Source organism: Mauremys reevesii, linkage group 20 (assembly GCF_016161935.1).
Source record: "Mauremys reevesii isolate NIE-2019 linkage group 20, ASM1616193v1, whole genome shotgun sequence".
Classification (NCBI taxonomy): domain Eukaryota; kingdom Metazoa; phylum Chordata; order Testudines; family Geoemydidae; genus Mauremys; species Mauremys reevesii.
Window position 1 is genome coordinate 17,117,425 of NC_052642.1, and position 20,910 is coordinate 17,138,334.

Here is a 20,910-nt window from a genome sequence, read left to right on the forward strand (position 1 = left end):
GTGAAGGCACCGGACTGGGTCTCGGGAGGCCTGGCTTTAATTCGTGGTTCTGCAACAGATTCTCTTTGTGACCGTGGGCAAGTCCATTTGCCCCTCTGTGCATCAATTCTGTACAATGCAAGGGTGTGGTACTGTGCTTTCCCAAACCTGGACTTGGGGTAGAGTTTAAGGCTTTAATCTGTCTGGTCTATTTAAACTCCTTGGGACAGGGACTGTCTCTCTTAGTATGTGTATATAAAACACCTGGTACAATGGGACTCTGATCTTAGCTGGGCCCCGCTAGGTGCTACCGTAGTACAAATGTGAAGGTGTTGGAGAAGAGCGGTTGATGATGATTACTGATGTTTGTGTATTGATTGCAAGTTGGATTTCAACAAGGTGGAACCTCTTGAGTTTTGCTGGTTTTATGACATTGATTTGATTCCTTACACTAGCCGGAACCAGAGAAGAAGTATATAGCTTGCACTGCTTTGGCATTCACTGGGTGTGCAAGTGAGTTTACTGGGGGAAGAAAGGATGCAGCAGGAAAAGCAACTAAGAAGGATTCGATTGGGGCAGGGCCCGTGTTTTTATTCTGTTTGTACAGCACCTAGCACCATGGTGCTCCTAGGGTGCTACCACAATGCAAATAAATAGCAGTAATAATCGGAGGAGTGAAAGATAAAGCAGCCATGTGGTTCCACTTTCAAAACACAACCCCGTCCTCCACACTGGGGAGTGTAAGCAAATGCCACAATTATGGTGGGGTGGAACGTAGTCCCCATGCAATAGCAAATTGGTGTAAGTCACTCATTCTGCACACCCACTAAATACAAACTGGAGCAAGTTTACATGCTTTCAACCCCTGTGGCCCAATATGTAACTTGCATCCCATTTATTTCATGGGCACTGAATGTGACCCTAAGAATCATTCATCTGACCTGTGATGTGAAATCAGTGGGGTTGCGTGAGCGTAGCTGGGAGCAGAATTTGTCTCCTTGTTAACGTGAAATGTCCCCTGTAATTCTCCTTCAAACTGCTGCTAAGTCACTCCTGAAATAAGCATCATCCAAACTTCCACCATGCAAAACTCCCCTGCTTTGGGGTGTTATTTATGAATCCATTCTTGACTCACAAAGCATTGCTAAGATTCACAAACCGAGCCCCCAGGTCTCCACTGAGCTGAGGAGCGGGTGACAATCGTGCATTGGAACTAGCTGAAACTTGGCCAATTTGACTTGAACTTTTTGCACTGAGATTTTGCATTTGTTTCAGGCCTAGGCAGGAGGGTTGAGCTAATCCATGAGAGTCTAACCCCTCTGTGACCGCACATGTCTACAAACCCCCATGACCAAACACTCGAGGATGGGATCTGAGTGGGGTTTGAAAGAGTGGATTGATCAGATAACCTGCTGCTTTCTGAGTAAGCCACTCGATGTCCTTTGAGCCACCTCAGCATAACAGATCATGAGATGGGGTTGGACTGTACAGAGGCCCTGCTCTTTTCCCCCTGCGTCCTGCCCTCCCCCAAACCCAGCAGTGATCTCCCTCCCAGCCCCACTCAGTGAAGAGCCCTTGACTCCTTTCTCATGGCCAGCACAGGGGGTGGCTGTGCTTTTTGACATCCAGGCCACAGTGATTGCAGATCAAGGCTCTAGAAACCCTCCTCTGCCTCACTGGCACATCACTCCACCTCGGGATATCGACTCCTCACCCCCAAAAGGGCACCCGTCTCTGTCCTCCTCAGGAAGGAGGAGACGATGGTCTTGTGGGGAAGATCCCTGGGCTGGGAGTTTGGGAAACCTGGGTTCTTTCCCTTGCTCTACTTTTCGTGACCTTGGGCAAGTCACTTTACTACTCCGTGCCCTGGTTTTCCTCAGCTGGGGTTAACAAACGCTTCTCCTCGCACGTGTCCTTCTGAGTTTAACTGGCTGGAAGGCACAGGGCGCACATAGGAGGAAAAACGGAGTATGGTTACGTGGATACTGTGTGGCTGCTGTGCTGTCAACTAGCCGCACCCCAGAGAAGGCGCATGCCCAGATCTGCTCTCTTGGCAGGTTGGCAAGTCTGCCGGCGCAGCTTGGCCCTTTGACAGCAGGGCAGAGTTAGAATAATGCAGGGGACTGCCTGTGATGGTAGCTAGCTGGCACAGGCCCACCCCACTGCCCTTCAGAATAGCCCATCCTATGAAAGCTGCACCTGGATTTTAACGTGTGCTTTGTTTTGCTGGAGAGGGCAGGGTGTTACCAGCTGCATAGCTCTTCAGCTCTTCCCTATAGGGTAGCCGCTGCTGCGCTTGCACGGTCCCCTGGCACGCTGGCCTTTCAGCATGCTGAAGACTTGGGTGAGGAGCTGTGGAAGGAAGGGGTGGTTTGGCCTCCATTCTGGTGTTGGGGTGACCGCACAGATTCGTCCTCCTCCTCCCCGCCCCAGCCAGAAAAAAGCAACAGTGTTTTATGATCTTTTGGTCTGAGCAGGCTGGCTTGGGGAACTGAGAACTGATTCCACCATGAAAGATGAGGGTAGATCCCTGCATGTGCCCTATTCCTCCATCCCACATGTCCCAGTTAAACTTCTTGAGGAGACAGAACTTCTCTCTTTCCAGGTGATTTGTCTGGGATAAAGGTCTCTCTCCATTCTTTTCCCTTTCACACTTGGCTTCGTTTCCATGTTCTTGTGCTGTCATTCGTCTGAGCTTTGCTTTCAGTCCTTCCCCTTAGTTGCAAATCAACAGAAAACTCTAAATAGATTTAAACCAGAGACGGCATCACTGAGGGGCAGGGGACAGGAGGGAATCGGAAAAGAACAAGGCTTGCAGAGAGAGGAGGCTAATCAGAGAAGTCCCTGACTTGAGTGAGTGGTGTGGGGCAAGAGGCATTGTTGGGAAAACAATCCCCATTGTCTTTGTACCTGTAGTACAAAGTCAGCAAGCTCAAGAGGCAAACAAAAGAGGGCAGCTTTCTGACAAGCACTAGGGTCGCGTGGGGGTCAGCCGCTCTCACCGTTGGGTCCTTCTGATGGTTCACTGAACAATACAGCATCCTCCTCTTTTGCTATAAAGAGACAATCAGAGCAATCCGTCCTACCTAAAATCCACGGGGCAGGGATAGGAGCTGTCGGTGTCTTGGAAATCCCTCCTTATTTACTGGTTTCCGAGTAGCAGCCGTGTTAGTCTGTAGCCGCAAAAAGAACAGGAGTCCTTGTGGCACCTTAGAGACTAACACATTTATTTGAGCATAAGATTTCGTGGGCTACAGCCCACTTCATTAGATGCATAGACTGGAACATCTAGTAAGAAGATCTGTGTGTGTGTAATACATACAGAGAACATGAAAAGGTGGAAGTAGCCATACCAACTCTAAGAGGCTAATTAATTAAGATGAGCTACTGTCAGCAGGAGAAGAAAAACTTTTGTAGTGGTGCCAGTGTTATTTATTGTATAGCATCTTAGATATACCTGTTGCTTTACAAAGACTAATAAAGACAAGCCCTGCCGGGAGAGCTGCCAATCGAAGGGAAAGACAAGTGGAGGATGAGGGCAAAGAAGTGCGTAATTTGTGCCAGGGCATAGCCCCGGCACCTCTGGGCTCAGCAGGGCATAGCCCCGGCACCTCTGGGCTCGGCACCTCTGGGCTCGGCAGGGCATAGCCCCGGCACCTCTGGGCTCGCCACATCAGTTATGAATGTAAAAATATTGCTTGAGCCCCAGCATCGAATTCGCTGAGCTCCGGCACCTCTTTCATTACAAAATAAGCACTGGGGCAGAGATAAAAGCACCATGCTGTCTGTCCAGATTACTTGTGATACCCTATAGTGAGACATGGTCCCTGACCTTAAAGCTCTTACAGTCTAACTCAGATAACTTCACTTTTGAATAAGAACTGTCTCTCTAGCTAGGGAATGAGCAAATGGGGCACATTTTCCCCCCCCCACACACACACACAAGCCACTAACTACTGGAGCCCCATTGTTGACCTGCAGACAAAGCTAATTAACTCCTGGCGACAGGGGAAGGTAAGATTTGACACATGCTTGTAGTAGTGATAAGGGTGGCAGGCTTGGATGGTCTCACCCTTCTGTGCTACTCAAAGCAGCATCATGTGGGATTTTCTGCTTCTCCTGAGCCCAGCCACGGTTGCTCACCTGGAGGGACTTCCATGGGCTTAGTGGGGAAAGAGAAAAGCTGGATTCATGGGCTCGCTCCATCCACTGTATGGGTTTTCTTTATTTTCTTTCCAGAACACACAGCCTTGTTTTCTATTCCTGTTCTCTGCATCACTGTTTGCAGGGACCCTAGGCCTCATGCTTGTATGAATTGATGCTGGTTAACAGGGCTTTGGAGTGGAGCCCGGAGCTGGAGCACAGACCAGTAGGTTTTTGCCCGGAGCTGGAGCTGAGCCAGAGCGGAGCAATTCAAAAAATGGATTGCTCCAAATCCCTGCTGGTTAACTATGTGAAATGTCCACTTTCTGTCCTGAGCCGCCTGTGGCGTGTTCCCAGGAGTCCACGGATGTGGAAGTGGGTTACCTGTGGAACTTTAACCTATGCTACAAATTAACATGTTGTTACCAGGTCAGTCGCGTCAGTCAGACAGCAGGTGATCACTTTGTGCATCAGTATGAACACGAGCAAGCGATTGGTTTGCATCTCTGCTGGGATGCTGCAATTGATCAGCTGGACTCGAGGAAGTCAGCAAGGGAACAAAGTCACAGAGGGCTGGGGGAAGACAGAAGGCAAATATCACAGCGGGTTAAGAGGGGATATTTTGAAGCTGTTTGGACTAGGAAGCGTTATTACGGACAGGCTCAGACTCACAGGGCCTGTTTGGGCCCCTCTCTGTTCAATGCTCAGTAAAGCAGCTCCCTTGATGCATCTCTTTGGTACATATCACTTAACGATCTGCCCTCATTCAGAGCAGGCACCTAGGATAACGAACGGGTGGACACTTTTTTCTGTGCTGTCCATCCAAGATCTCAGTGTGGTTTTCAGACATCAGTGAATTTAGTCCCACGACCCACCTTGGAAACATGTCTTTTTCTTGCCTGCATTATGGTGAGAGGTAAATAATTATTTTACGGTGTATATTTCTCACTTTGCATTTACCATTGCACCCCCGCCTGGAGCTCTGGCTGCATTACAAGCATCAAATAGTAACACACACAAAGTAGGACATTAAGATCCTCCCTGAGACTCTGCAATCACACAAGCCCTACTGGAACCATGACCTACACTATTTTACACCAGTGTAAATCCAGGGTGACTCCACTGAAGCTAAAGTGAGTCCATTTGGATTTATGCTGGTTTAGCACAGAGTGGCCGGTGGGATATATTTTAGAACATAAATGGAAGGCACTTCTGAATGGGTGCTGAATGTATGATGGTAATGTGAGTATAAAAGCAGGCTTATGTTGGGGGGAGTCTATTTGCCGTCAGTAAGGAAAGCTTTAGGATTGCTACTCATCCAGCGGCAATGCATCCATTCCACATACAGCAAGTACATGATGACCAGAATGTGACCCTAACCCTGGAATGTCCCACACAATAGGGGTGGCAGGGAAGGAGTTTGCCCTTCTGTCATAGGCTGATTGCTTACAAGGTGCCCTACAAGCACATTGTCAGCAAAATCAGCTGTTTTCAGTGTTCTCCTCCCGGCTTCACAATAATACACCAGCATGCAGCCCAGCGTTGTCATGGCATTGTCCCCCTGATGCATGCTTAATTGACAATTAAGCTGGGGCTTTGAACAAGTCTTGTTGCCTTTGATGTGTCCTCATCCTTCCACCCTGTATTGGGTCGCTCCATGACATCCTTTGTCTTCTTCTATTAGGGGGACTGCAATTGCTGTAACCATGTTCATTTATCTTGAGGCTGGAAGGCCGTTAAGCCTGGGTCTTTATTTTCCTAGCACTAGACTCAGCCAGCAGGAGCTGTCCCGGGATATAGGCCCCAGTGACAGCCTATTCTGAGGCTTCTTTTGAGCAGGCCAGGAGTGATGGCTGCCTCCCTGATCTAGTTACTCAATTGGCGAAAGGCCCCTTTGGAAAGGTCGAGAAGGGGTTGGCTGTGGGAACTGATTGAATTTGCTGGAGACTGGTGCTCATATTGATTGGATTCCTCAAAGGAGGAGGAAATTGGCATGGGATATGAGTAAGGCTGGCCTTGGATGTCGGGCGCATGTGTGACTGGCAGCTTTCTGGCTATGCTGAAGGGCACTGCTGTCTGCAAAGGGCAAACCGGTTTCTTCAGAGAGCAGGATTCTTGCCATATTTTCATACCTACTCCCAAGAACAGAGCAGCCTAGACGAGCAGAGAGATGCAATATATGATCTCAGTCTGGGGATGGTGCGGTGCCTGGCATAGAGAGTAGGATTTTAACACTGGTTTTGGAGAGTGAGGAGGGGGTTGGAGTGGGGAAAGGGCTTTTGGTAATTAAGAAGAAGATTTTCCTCTATAGAGAGATCTTTGCGGTGTGGGAAGGGGGTCTGTCAAAGCATCCAGATCCATGCTTCTGGGGCTGCCCCTTGACTAGCGCTGGTAACTGATTGGGTGGGGGGCTTTTAAGGAGGACACAGCGGCGTCCAGATGTGTTGGTGCTAGAGGCAGACCTGTGTGGATCTAGATTAGGCTTTGGGTCTGAGGCTGAATTGAGGTCAGAGATCAGGCTTGGATACAACAGTATAAACCCCTTGTGAGTTGCTTTCATGTGGGTTTTTTTTGTTTTGTTTTTGTTTTTGTTTTTTTTTTTTGTCCCTGAATGTCAGAAATCTCTCAACTCCCTAATTTTAGGAAATTCTGCTGTCTTGGAACACACCAGAATTGGATCCGGACATGGGGTCCCTTTCCACTGTCAATCCAACATTGTTTGCATAATCCTAGGGTCGGGTTCAGATCCAGGGGCTGAAATCAAACAGTACCTTTCCCCTCCTGCCCCCTCCAGAAATGTATAGGGTGCTCCAGGGCTCCAGCTGAGATCTCATTGCTAACTCCTACCAGGGGGTGTATGACCCTTGGATTGCTGGTTAGTGACTTCTTCCCTAAGCATTTTTAATCAGGGCAGAGGAATGCCTGCAAGAAAGCAGCACGATGCAGTTGGCTGGCAGCTCCCCATACCAGCTGTCTCACCGACCTCAACTATGGATGTCCATGCTGGGATTTGAACTGCCCTTGCACCATGTGTGGGGCTGTCTGGAGCACTAAATGCCTTAACAGCTTAATGGCGTGCCTGACTGCAGCAGCCCCCATTTCCTAGCCTCCCTCCTCCAGCCTCCCTCTCCAAATGACTTCTATGGACAGGAAATACTGGGATTTGAATGTATGGAGCAGCGGCAAAATCGTTCCCATGTATAACACCTTGGTTAAAAAGAGACGATTTGTATTCTTCAATGAAGGGAGTGTGAGTACCATGGTTAGTACCTAGAGGGCCCTTTTTAAAAAAAATAAAATAAATCAAAATAAATACATATCTGAAATCCTCTGGGGGTATCCATCCATCTAACCCTTAACCGTAGTTTTTAAGTATTCAGAGATGGATATTTTACAGCCTATTGAAATAGCACAACTACTATCATAAGGGGATTTTTCTAATTCCTGAACTTGTCCCTTCCTATAGCGCATTTATCAGTGTTCTCCATTGTCTGTTTGATTTGAAGGTCAGACTGTTTTATCTTGTTAACTCAATGCCTTCCCATAGACGCTGGGTTTATGCCATTTTTATCTTCAAGAGTCCCGAAAACAATCAGGATATTGACGAGATTAACCAGCATAAAGCTCAAAGCATTCTGCTGTCAATTTTCACGTGATAACCTAGTCAGACTCTAGGGTTTGCATACAAAGAAGCAAGGCAAGTGCTGGTCTTGTGGGCGTGTCTACTCGCAAATGAGGCAACTGTGTGTCACTGGGTCCCATGCAGGCTGGCACCTGGAAGCAGCCGGAATAGGCACACACAGTATGTCCCAAATACAGCCCCCGGCCTGTGCAGAGGTAGTTCATACAGTCAGGAACAGAGAATAGTCTGCGTGGGTGCAGGGCATGGAAGCCAATGTAGGGTCATGGAGCGAACACTCATAAACATTAGCCCCCCAGCATCTACGCTACAGCCTGAAATACCACCTGAAACAGGAGCAAATATTGGTTCTTGGGAAGAACAGAGCCTCTATTATCCAGCTCAGTGTTAACTCTACAGTTGATCTCTTCTCCCACTTGTAGTGAGTGAGATTCCTCAGATCACACAGAGCCAGTGATTAAACCAGAGTGTAACGAGTGCAAATGTTGTGGTGTGCCTTGGACACACATCCTGACAAGTTCCTGTCAACAGTGGGTCTGATTCAAAGCTCCCCAACACCCATGGGAGTCTTTTTCATTGACTGGCTTAGGATCGGGCTCTGTAAAGTGGCACTGCAATCTTACTTAAACCGCCTCTCCTGGACCCAGGGTCAGGGCTGAGTAACAAGTAAAGAGTGAGCAGTAACCTTAAAACTCCCCTATTCACTGTCAGCTCTTCCTGCTTGAATCTCGTCCACATAACTAATGTGGGCGCGGTTGGTGACTGGTGAGCCAGTCATCTAGGGTAGGGTGACCAGACAGCAAGTGTAAAAAATCGGGATGGGGGTGGGGGGTTAATGGGTGCCTATATAAGAAAAAGCCCCCCAAAATCGGAACTGTCCCTATAAAATCGGGACATCTGGTCACCCTAATCTAGGGAGGTGTATTTGCAGTTCAAGTCAGCCAGTTTAAGCAAGCTGCAGAGAAAACCATCAGTATCCAAACAGCAGGGAGTATTGTCAAGGCCAGATAGATCATTAAGTGGTGTAACTAGATTTATGCCATTAAAATCCAGTGCAGCTACTCCAGCTAAGAAGCTAGCCCTGTATCCTCGAATGCATCAAACTGAGCTGCATCATGATTAAAAAATAAATATTGTAGCATACCCTTGAATTCCTTTTGGTACAAGTGGTGATCACAATATCCGGACGCAACAAGCAGGCCTATCAGTACAAAGTTGGTTCTGATCACTTCAGTTGATATGTGAATCTTACAAGTTGTTCTTTATAACCTTGGGTTACTTCCATTGGTTCCGATTCTAGATTCTAATGCCAGCGGTATACAACTGGCATTGCCAAGCAATTGCAATATTTTACTGTTCTGTTCATTGTCCTGTTAGGTCCGTACAGTGTGCTGTTAGAAGCCTTTCTGGTTTTATTGGGGGTAATTAGAACTTTATGACACCAGCAGAATGGGAGGGTCTCGTCCCCATAAACAGGTTTATAATGGATATAAACTGTGCGCCCTATAACTTAGCGAAATTAACACTTTCAAGACAATTAGAGTGGCAACCCACAAAGCAAATAATGTTTCACTCAATTCACTTTTGAGCTGGAAATCTGAAAAGGAGGAAGGCTTTTTCCACTTTTGCCCTCTAGCTCGACGTGCAGCTGAAAGCAGGGCCGCTGGCTAAGATATAACCATTTGAAAAGCAAAACCAAACCTTCCCATTTAGCAGGTCCCATTTTGCTGGCTACTTTCACTATCTGAAATCTTTGCAAACTGTTTTGTCCATGACGATCAAGGTAGCTCCACCACAGAAACAACGCAGATCATGGTAGTTTGTCCAAAATAAGATGTTAGGCTTGGGGTCCAGACACCGCCTGTAGTTCATGGGGTGTTTTTGTTTTGAAGCCGATGAAGCTTCAGATAAAAGTGCCTTCTAGTGGTGTCAGCATTTGCATTGTCAGCCTTTGTTTTCAGGGAGTTATAAGCAGTCCATAAAAAATTCACCCACAACTGAAACTGGCCATACATTAATTCCCCAGCCCAGGAGACTAAAAAGAAATCAAGTATGCAAAATTTTCAACCAAATAATATCCATCTGGTTCCTAAATTGTAAGAGAACCAGCATTCCTGCTCCCCAAAACAATTACGGGTTGCAGTTGCTCTTTTTGTGCTCTTTCCTCCAACTCCAAAATCCTATTTTGGGGGAGACACATTTTTCTGATCCCTATTCAGTAATTTCTCTCTCGCCCCACATAACAGTGGGCTGTGTATTAAAATATCTTCCAAACAATCTCTGGCTATTACCAGTCACAAGCCCCACAGAAATTCATTCTGCACCACTGCCAATAAATCCCCTCCCAGATACTCACACACACACACACAGGGCAGAAACCTGGCTCAAATAAACAAATCTAGCACTGTGTCCCAAAAGCCATAAACCTCAGGGTCAGATGGGACCACAAGAGGGAGTGAGTGCTGGGGTTGAGGGAGCCCTTCACAGACTAACCTGCAAAAGGATTCTGGTACCTGCAACTACTCTGATGGGCCATAGGGGGGTATTGGAGGAAGACTGATCACAGACCTTTTAAGGTGAGATGATGATATCAAAATTAATCCAGCAGCTTGTTGGTTGTATATTAGATAAGGGTTCCTGTAGTGAAACCAAGGAAGAGCAATTAACCAGTGTCTGAATAACACAGTCTGATTGACTAAGGAGGTACTCTCATAAAGCCTGTACCTATTCACTCTCTGCGCTATTCGGACCAGAAGCCCAGCTCTCACTGGTATTTATTCAGGCTCCCTCCCCCTGTCGCTGCACTGTATCTTGCAAGATCAGTACCCTTAATGCGCGATCCAACTCCCATGGAAGCGGATGGACGTCAGTGGGGACTGAATTTTGGTGCAGATCTAACATACGTGGCAGTGCTTGTGGCTCCGTTAGCGAAAAGGGGGGTCAGTAAGTGTGAGGGCTGGGGTCTCCATTCTGTTTTAAAACAGTGGCCTGTGTGGCTGAGAGGTTACGCAGAAGGCGACTGTGTGGAGTGTACGCTGAGTGGCGCACTGGAGTGCTGCCTTCAGGCCTGGTGTATGTGAAATGTAACAAAAGGACTGTGGCCAGGAGAGCAGAGAGGGCTGCACTTCTCTGCTCCTGGGCTTTCCTTAAAGGGAGCTGAGGTGACAGCACCAGGCCACAGAGAGTGGAATTCCTGTGATGCCTGGGGAATTGACCACTGTGTTTGTTATCCTGCTGCTATTTCAAGGCTATGGCTCCAGAAAGGAGAGACAGACTGGGGCTTCCTTGCTTCTGAGACATGAGCAGAGTTTTACAGCTTGTAGGGCTAAATCCTGGCTATGAGCAAGTGAGCTGTATGCGAGGAACCTGACTGCCGCCTTAAGGGGGTTGTAGGGTTCTTACTGCTGCAGGCCTCCCTGTAGAGCAGCGGTCGGCAGCCTTTCAGAAGTGGGGTGCCGAGTCTTCATTTAGTCACTCTCATTTTAAGTTTTGTGTGCCAGTCATACATTTTAACATTTTTAGAAGGTCTCTTTCTATATATAACTAAACTATTGTTGTATGTAAAGTAAAAAAGGTTTTTAAAATGTTTTAAGAAGCTTCATTTAAAATTAAATTAAAATTCAGAGCCCCCCGGACCAGTGGCCAGGACCCGGGCAGTGTGAGTGCCACTGAAAATCAGCTCATGTGCCGCCTTCGGCACGCATGCCATAGGTTGCCTACCCCTACTGTACAGGAGGGACCGGCTTGGCTGGCAAGTCCACACAGGTACTGATCCAGAAGCTCGGCTCCTCAACCGCTAGCCCCTCTGATTGCCAGCATGGGAGGAAAGTCCACAGAGCACAGCTCCATATTGCACATAAGATACAGACTCCCTCCCTGTTAGCCCCATTGCACATTAGAACCACCCCAGTTCTGCTGCCTACCAAGTCTCTGATGCCTGCAAGAGGTGGGGAAGGGAAGCAAGATTTGCCCCTTGAGCTGGATGCAGATATTTGTATTTCTTCTCCACCTGGGACAGGAAATGATTATTACAGGATCAACCAGAGAGTAATAATCATCTGATCATCACCGACAGTAATCTGTGTGATTATAGCTCTCTTCCTCTTATCAGTAAGAATAAGTGCCTGACTTGGTAGCTCAAAGGTGACATCTCCTCTTGGGAGCTGAAATGCACTGCCGGAGCTATGTGGAATGTTCAAAGCCAAGTGAAACTCCCCATCTTCCATTGCGAACCCAGGTTCCACCCACAAAGTCCCCAAGGCTGAGTGACATGAGTGCTGAGTAAAATGAGTTACCTAAGGAAAACGGAGACAGGAAAATTCCCCACCTCGGGGTTCAACTCAGTCCTATGACTCTGGGTGTGGAGTCCAGCATCCCCCAAATCCTTGCCCCTACCTAGGTCCCGTAACCTGCACCTGATGGCCGCCTTTACTCAAACCTTCAGCAGTGGAAAGATTCTTGCTTATGCTGGGCTCCTCCTCGTAGGTCATTGAATTGGCTGTTTAGCCTGAGTGCTGAAGGAATCTGCCTCTTCAGGCCTTAGACTAACAAAAGCCTGTGGTTAAAGGCCATCAGGAGCTGAAGTTTTCGTGGTTGGGCTGGAGCTGACGCTGGGCTGGTTGGCCTAGAAAACATGGAAAAGCCAATAAAACATTTCACAGGCTGTACAAGTTGGTGGCCAAACAATAGCCAAGGCCAATAAACAAGACTTTTATATTGTGGGAATAAGCCCACGGACAGCGATTCTTATGCAGGTTCCTATCATCGCAGGCTGCAGTGGGGTGGTGGGGAGGGAAGACGGGGGAGAAATAAATCTCTTTACACTTCAAGCTGTGGAACTACAAGGGAGGGAGAGGGAACAATTGAGCCAGCTTTACAAAAGCTGTCCGACCTTTCCATAAACCAGGAACTCTGACTATATTAGGAAGATCTCTGAGGGCCTTCTCTGTCCCAAGCCTTTGCAAGAGGAAAGCATTACGTTCTGGGGCAGAAAACAGCTGCTGTGTTCGCAAGTTAGCTTTTGATTTTTCTAACTGATGGCAAAGATCACAGGAAACCAGCACCATACCAAACACAGGGACAGGTTAGAGAAATATATGCCAGGGATGGTCTAGGCCTGGGGTTCTCAAACTGGGGGGGTTGACCCCTGAGGGGGTCACAAGATTATTACAGGGGGGTCACGAGCTGTCAGCTGCCACCCCCAAACCCTGCCTGACCTCCATCGTTTATAATAGCGTTTTTAATTTATAAGGAGTGTCGCACTCAGAGCCTTGCTGTGTAAAAGGGGTCACCAGTACAAAAGTTTGGGAACCACTGGTCTAGGCATATTTAATCCTATCAGAGCATGAGGGATAGATTAGATGAGGTCCCTTCCAGCCCTATGTTATCTAGGATTCTAATGAATCCTATGTCCTTTGAACACCTGCAATGGGCTCAGCATAGGACAGTCCCTGTTTCAAACCATTTACAGGCTAGAAGGAGGATTTTTCAGAAAGTGCTTGTGGATGTCTCCATTTTTGGGTGCCCAATCTGAGATGCTTAAAGGCTTTGATTTTCCAGAAGTGCTGAGCACCCACGCTCTGAAAATCCGGCCCCTTTAAGGGATCTCAAAATCCATAGCCACTCAGCGAACATTTTAGCCTGGATGTACTGGGCAATCCCTGGGTGGGGATGACTGAGCATGGATTTGTGTTTCCTGTTTGCACAAACTATGTTACAAACTCACTTCTTGTGGGGCATTGTGAAAACCCTTCAGTAAGTATGCGAGGAGAAAATAGTGAGCGGGTGAATGGGTGTGGAAGGCACCTTATGAGCATGGAGGCTCCTTGGGCAAAGCATAAAATATGGCCATCTTCTACTAGGCTTCTTATACTAACATAGCTAAGAATGTTGTGTTCTGCTCTAAAACTACTGAGCACTCTTGGGTGCTAAAAGCCAATCAAGATATTTAGGGGACACTGTTAATAATAATAATTAATCCCAGCACGTTTCAGTGTTTTGCAGACATTACATATTTAATCCACCTAAGTAAGTGAAAGTATCTGCCTAACATTGGTGCTGCATAACTGATAGTAATTATCCCCATTGAGTGCAAGGGGAAATCCAAGGCAGAATAGTTGAGTGGCTTCCCAAAGGTCAGTAAGAGAGCCGTGTCCGAGCCAAGAGAAGAACTGAGTTAGTCCCGTGCTTAGACCACCTGGATGCACCTTATGCTTTATTTCAATGGCGCAGGACCCACCTGAAAGCTAGGGGTATGATTGTCCTCATCACATACGCATACTCCTGCTAACTCTCAGCAAGCTAGCTGGAGTATAAATAGTGATATAAATGTAGCCATTCTGGGTAGTGGCAGTGAAGGCATGGCTGAGCTCTCCCAAGTACGTACATACCCACCAGTTTCAGATGGATTTCTGCATGATCAGGCAGGCTTCTGCTGCCTCAACCAGTGCTACTGCAGCTATCCTGATGTTTATACTTATGCTCGCTCTCAGCGAGCTACCACAAGTATGTATATACGAGCAAGGGAAGCACATCCCTAACTCGTCGTGTAGACATGACTTCAGTGCAGTGTTAGCAATTATTCGCTTCTTCACCATGTAGATACTTTCCACACAGCTAAAGCTGCTGTTTCTCTGAAATTGACCAAGCTGTAGAACCTCTTTCTCCCTTGAACCTATCTAAAAAATTCCACTAAGCATGAATGTCAAGACTGCCATCTTTCTCAACACCTGTGGATGCAGTGTTGTCAACTCTCATTGTTTTATCATCAGTCTTGCAAGATTTGGTGTTTTTCTTAAAGCCCCAGCACCTGGAGTCATGTGATTATGTGAGAATCTATTTTTTGTTTTTTACTTAAAATAAAACTTCTTACCCTCACAGGGGCAGAAGAAAGCTTGAAAATATGAATTCTAAAGGCTCAAAAACCAGAAGGCAAATAAAAAGAACGCCAAATGCATCATTTAAAAAAATAATTTTTAAGTTAATCACATTATGGGGGAGGGGGCACTGACACATGCTTTTTGAGACCCAGGGTTGGAAATATTGTGATTTTTGTGTTTAACAGAATCAGTCCTTGTGGGAAAACCCTACTATATTTAATAGAGATTGAAACAACTGTCTAGGATTTAACAGAGAATAATATCCCTACTGCAGAATTTTATAGTATTTCTTAAACCTCTAGAAAGAGACTCATTCTCTGTAAAATACTACGGGTTTTTAGAGTAATTTCTATAGAATCCTATTACATTTCTATAAAATGTTATTGGTTTGCTCCCTAGTAAGTTAGATGGGGCTTTTCCATAAGGAACCAAATTGTATTTTTGCTTCCTACTAAAGAAAACAGGAGCTGTCTATCATTTATAGATTTTTTTTTTTAAATATAGCTTCCCCCTCTTCTTGGTTTTATCTCCCCTCCCATTGTTTAAATAATTTGTCAGATTTTCTGACCCAACAGCAGTTGGAACACACTTTGCATGAGGTTAGGAATACAGGACAAGAATGCGTGTGACAGTACTTTAGTTGAGTAATGTTTACCCTGTTCGTGGCTGGGACAGTCACTCAGACTGGCAAATGTCTACCTGCCAAAGAACATTCTTCCATTATCAGGGATGGGAGAGTTGCTGGGGAAAAACTAGGAGCCAAAGTCATCACAGGAGGATTCCTAACTGTTCAACATGTTTAACCAGCTGACGCTGAACATCTAAAGAAAAAGAGAGAGAGGCCTTTTCATGTTCATTCTGCACTCGTTTGTTGGGCAGTGTTTGATGAATCATACAGATTTTCTCCAGAGGTGGTTGCATTTAGGTGGTGGACCGGTGCATATGTGTCATTTCAGTGCTTCCTCAGTGGGTGATAAACTAGATGACCTCTAAGTTGACTTCCAACCCTACATTTCTATGCTAATTTTTAAAGTGCTTTGGGATCCTTCAGGAGGAAAAATGTCATGTCAGATAATTATAATCCACCATCATTCATTTTTCTTTCTTTCACCACCATTGAATCATATATATATTTTTTTAAGACCAGAAGGAACCATTAATGATCATTTAGTTCTTAGACTTTTACCCACTGATTTCTGCATCAAGCCCACCGACTTGTGGTTGGACTAACCCACATTGTGACCCTTGGATCTTTTCTCCCCTTGGTTGAAATAATGACCAACGTGAAACTTTGCCCAAACTTTTTTTCAAATTTCTTGTGAAGTTTGTGTAAGTTCCCTTGTCATCCCCAATCACTCCGTTATCTTTCATTTTTGCTACATCTGTACTGCTAGGTTCTGTCCGGAAGCAGGAGTATTAGAAATCTCACAAAGAAATCAGCTGGTTTGTAGCCTCAGGCAGCTCAGTTAGTGCAGAGCTGCACTTAAGCCACCTGATGTGTCTGCAAATTGAACATTTTAGAGTTGGCAGCTGGGCAGCTGCCTTCCATGTGGGCTGTAGGGAATCTTATTTTTCTAATTTACACAGGGCTGCCACTAAGCTGCCCTAAATGCTTAGGACAGTGGTGATTTCCTTGGGTCCTTCTCACATGAAGAGCCTGATATTTTCACAACTCCTTGTCACTACAATATCTGTGAGATTCAGGATTTGCGATGTTATCACACCATCGTATGATGGCTACACATGTCCTGGCAAAACTGCAATCATCTCTCCTACAATTTGTCCGTAGCTCCCAATCACAGCCCTTGCAGTGTCACCAGGCCATTAAGAAAGGAAGGTAGATAGGTAGGTAGGTTAGTGGGCGGGCAGGATGGTAATGAGACTTGGAGTAGAGCTGTACAAATAATTAACTTTTTTGGTCCGCTGGCCATTCTGAAAAATTGAGGGCAAAATATTTAATGTTAACCCAAAATGAATTTTTTTTTAAAATTTTAATTGAAACAAAACATTTTAAAAAAAAAGTTACAGAGCAAATGATGCATTTTGTTCGACCAAAAACCAAAATGTTTTGCTTGTTTTTTGAGCTTTTTAAAGCATTTTTAAATGAAATTGAAGCGCATTACAAAACAAAAGGTGTTTTCAAATTGCAAAATCAAAATGTTTCATCTTGAAAATGTCAAAATAAAATGTTTCAATGTCTTGGGATTTTGGGAGGGAGTGAGTTATTATCAACTGAGATGATTTTGGTGAATTTGACATGAATTTGCAAAATATTGCAGTTGACCTGAATCTGGATTTTATTTTTATTTTATTTTTTTTTGGTGGGGGGCGGAAAATGTTTGGCTAAAAAATTTCACCTAGCTCTAACTTGGAGCCTTTCAAAGATGTTTGTAAGAACCTGTCGGATTCTTGGATATGACAAATGCTATGTTGTCAATATTTGTCACATCTCAAAGCTTTGCGGTGGCCTGTGTGAATGAGTTGGTGGTCTCACTCCAGTTTCTCACTGGATGGGACTCTGCATCTCAGCTGGTGCTAACTAGCATTCTTACTGGGGGTCTCAGCACAGAGGCTAAGGATGGAATGGGCCCTGGGACTGAACCCCTTTCAGACCCTTTTTCGAGGTGTTGTTCCTCTCAGTCAGGGCTGAGGAACAATGGCGAGGCAATTACAGCATGGGCAGCAGAGATGTATCTGTTCTATGAACACACAGAGGCAATGAGGCTCCAGGGCTGTCAGTCCTGTACCTGTCACAAGCAGTCACTTCTATCTCCGAAGAGAGTGTCTTAAACCTGCTTGTTATATGTAGTGCTTGACTGTTTATAATAAAGGGCTTTTATGCTGCATTTGTCAAGGCGGCCTTGTAAAAGCGGCGTTTGTTTCCAGTGGGTTTCCTCAGTTAATTATTTGTGATCTGCTGTAGATGCCTTCCAATGACACACTGCAGGTCCTATGGTTATCGATGCAGGGGATTTTTGTAGCCAGATTATATTTATACTGAAGCATTGTGCTAACTCCAGACTGGATCGTTGGTGCATGTAGACTTTGATGGGCTGAGATGTCCTCTTCCCTTTGGAGCTGTCATTCTTTTATTTCCTTGACACGATCTGTTACTCACAAGCAGGGCTGGCTCCAGACCCCAGCACGCCAAGCGCGCGCTTGGGGCGGTGTCCCGCGGGAGGGCGGCAGGCGGCTCCCGTGGACCTCCCGCAGGCATGCCTGCGGAGGGTCCGCTGGTCCTGCGGCTCCAGTGGAGCATCCGCAGGCGTGCCTGTGGGAGATCCACCGGAGTCGCGGGACCAGCGGACCCTCCACAGGCACGTCTGCAGGAGGTCCACCGGAGCCGCAGGACCGGCGACCGCCAGAGTGCCCCCCGCGGCGTGCCGCCGTGCTTGGGGCGGCGCAAATCCTAGAGCCGCCCCTGCTCACAAGTGTCTCAGGACTGAGTCTGGCATGGAAACATGATTCATAAAGGCCTGGAAGGGAAGTCAGAACCAGACTGCGCTGGGCTGCTAGGAAGACTTTTCGATAGCTGAGAGAATCAGGAGATAGGGGGCATAAAGGGGGAGTAGTCATCTCATGGGACACAGATTCACTCACCTCACAGTCCAAACCAGTAGAGGACAGGAATGTCCAGATGTATGTATAGCTATAACTGTGGGTATGTCTATACTGCAGTCACGGGACCTGATTGGGGCTTGAGTAGGTGTGTCTGAGCTAGCTTTAACATTGCTAGCTTGGGTCCTGGAGTGGTGAAGCTGTAACAGCACAGGCTTAAGCATGGCCCGTCCAGAACCCTGGGTAAATACTCGCTGACTAGCCCATGCTAAAGCGTAGATTCTTGATTTTTTCACCCAAATTTTAGACCACGCAAGTAGATGAAAATACTGACTAAGGTAAGAAAATCCAATATGTAACATTAGGAAATGTGTTCCTAATAAGTTAGTCGAAGTGTAAATGCAAGTCCGTCTGCTAAAGTAAAGCAATGTAGAGGAAGATACATATGCATGCTTAGATGTGCATACGTACTGTTAATGTTTGTCAACCATACATTAAACTGCTTTGACTTTCAATACTCTTATTTTTCTCTTATTCAGGGCTTTTTTTTCTGTCCTCCTGTTCTCCAGTATCAACCCTGATATTTACCTAGAAAACTGAAGTTAATTTTTGGCCCTGATTGTCAGCCATTTTTAAAACATTGTCATAAACACTGACAAATTCCTGAGTATGATACCTTGTTTGCAGTTGTAGCCTAGTTGAGGGGAGGGGGTTCCTATCCAGTTACACTGGGGAGAGTGTCCATGTCATTAAAAACATCATCCCAAGTAATTCTCTTTGGAACGTTGCTGGGTTGTCTCACAAGCGAGGCCCAGATACCAGGGTGAAGGGCACACTGCAACTGGATCCCCAGTAGGTGGACCCTTGCACCCACGCAGACCCCATTGAAGCCAGTGGTGCTCTGGGACGGTGTTGGTGTCCACCTGCACAGATCTCACCTCAGGATCAGGGTTCAAGATAGCAAGGCCAAGAACTGAATTGACACGGGATGCCGTCTTGCCCTGAGAGATCACCCAGCCACAGGGAGAGGGGCGGTCATAGATGGAACAAGGTGGTGAATCTTGTTTGGCCACTCTCCATTGTGCAGATAAATAGAAGCCTTGAGTCACCAGGGCGCCAGCCTGGCAACTTGCACCAGGACTAACATTACAAACATTTTTAGTGACATAAGAACTGGGTGCAGGGGAATCTGGGAAGTGAGTACTGGGGTTCTTCCTGGGTCAGTCCCCAGGCCTGCTGTCAAGTCTGCAGTTAAATAACAGCAGCTGGGACTAGATCAGAGGTGACATCGTTTTTCCATGTGCTTCCCTGCGAGTCCTTGACTAGCTTTGGCCTTCTCCGCTGAGGGTTGTCTTTACAACCCATTTGGGGACAGAACTTTGACTGACAGTAAAATAAACTTGGGGCCTTTGACTCCTGGATGCATGCCAGCCTGTCAGCACACATTGTGTACTTTTTCTCTTGTTGGCTTTCTCTCATCTAGCTTTTACAGTGGGGGGGAAGGTTGTAAACATCTGTGGAAAGGTGTCCCGTGCACAAAAGCTCTCCATCAAGGGTTTTACAGCCCTGAAACGCCTCAGCCCAGCAACGAATACATGTTGCATAAAGTGCAATTAGACAGGCTTAAACCATGCTGCGCATATTCTGAGCACTCTCTTTCTGCCTGTCACTGATCTGATGCAATAGATGGCGTGACTGCAGAGTAGTGGGTAACCTGTCTAAAAGAACCGGTGGTGAAAAAGCAAATCCAAATGCAACAACAGCAACATATTTTAAACCAACGTGGTTTACAGTTGCCCTCTGCATTTTGGTTGCTGGCTTTTTTGCATGCAAAACGCTGCATTTGCACATAGGAATGGCACTTGCATGCACAAACTGGGGGGGGTGGGGGCAAGACATCCAACTGTCTGATTTACACATGTAAATAATTATGAAAACCAAATTGCAGGTGCAATTAAGACCTGGCTGAGGGCACCTTGGAAACTTTGCCCTAACCTGAATTTAGGAAGACAGGGGAGAAACATTCCCCAATTCTGGCTAGCAAAGCATGTAGCACCAGATTCCGTGCATCACCGGCTTTCTCTGACTCTTTTTAACATGGTTCTGAAATAACTGTTTGCTAGAAGGAAGAGCATTACGGATAACTGCATGTGAATGAGCAGCCCAAACAGTCCTGCCTTTTCTTCAGAATTCCTATGTCTGTGCCATCAAAATGAGAGGTTTTAAAAGCAAACGCTAAGCAAATTAAATTGATTCAAACCAGGGCTGAGAAAGTAAGTGCGAAACAAACCAAAACCACTCTGAGCCCCAGATTCTAAGTAATATAGAAGACACAACTGAGCAGAACGAAGGTGCAAAAGATTTCAAGCCCCTTTCCCAATGTCTTGTTCTCACTGCTTTTGTTGTCAGTGATTAGAGATGAAGCGAACCCAAAACTTACCCCCAACTTTCCCCCTGCCTCAAACATTGTGGGTTCAGATAAAACAGGCCCAAAGCAAATTTCTGGCTCTGAAGAGCTCTTTCTCATGAGCAGGGCCGGCTCCAGGGTTTTTGCCTCCCCAAGCACCAAAAATAAATAAATAAATAAATAAATAAAAGTTGCGATTGGCAGCAATTCAGCAGCAGGTCCTTCCCTCAGAGAGGGAGTGACAGCCCCACCACCGAATTGCCGCCAAATGGCCGGTTGTGCCGCCCACCCCCCCCCCTTCATTG

At 46.4% G+C, this 20,910-nt stretch overlaps 1 protein-coding gene across 9 annotated transcripts in view; it reads left to right on the forward strand.

The window, feature by feature from the left end:
- The window catches only part of HNF1B (HNF1 homeobox B), an 84,362-nt gene that overhangs the window by 45,432 nt on the left and 18,020 nt on the right, over positions 1–20,910 (forward strand). The gene's annotated exons all lie outside the window — the stretch shown is intronic.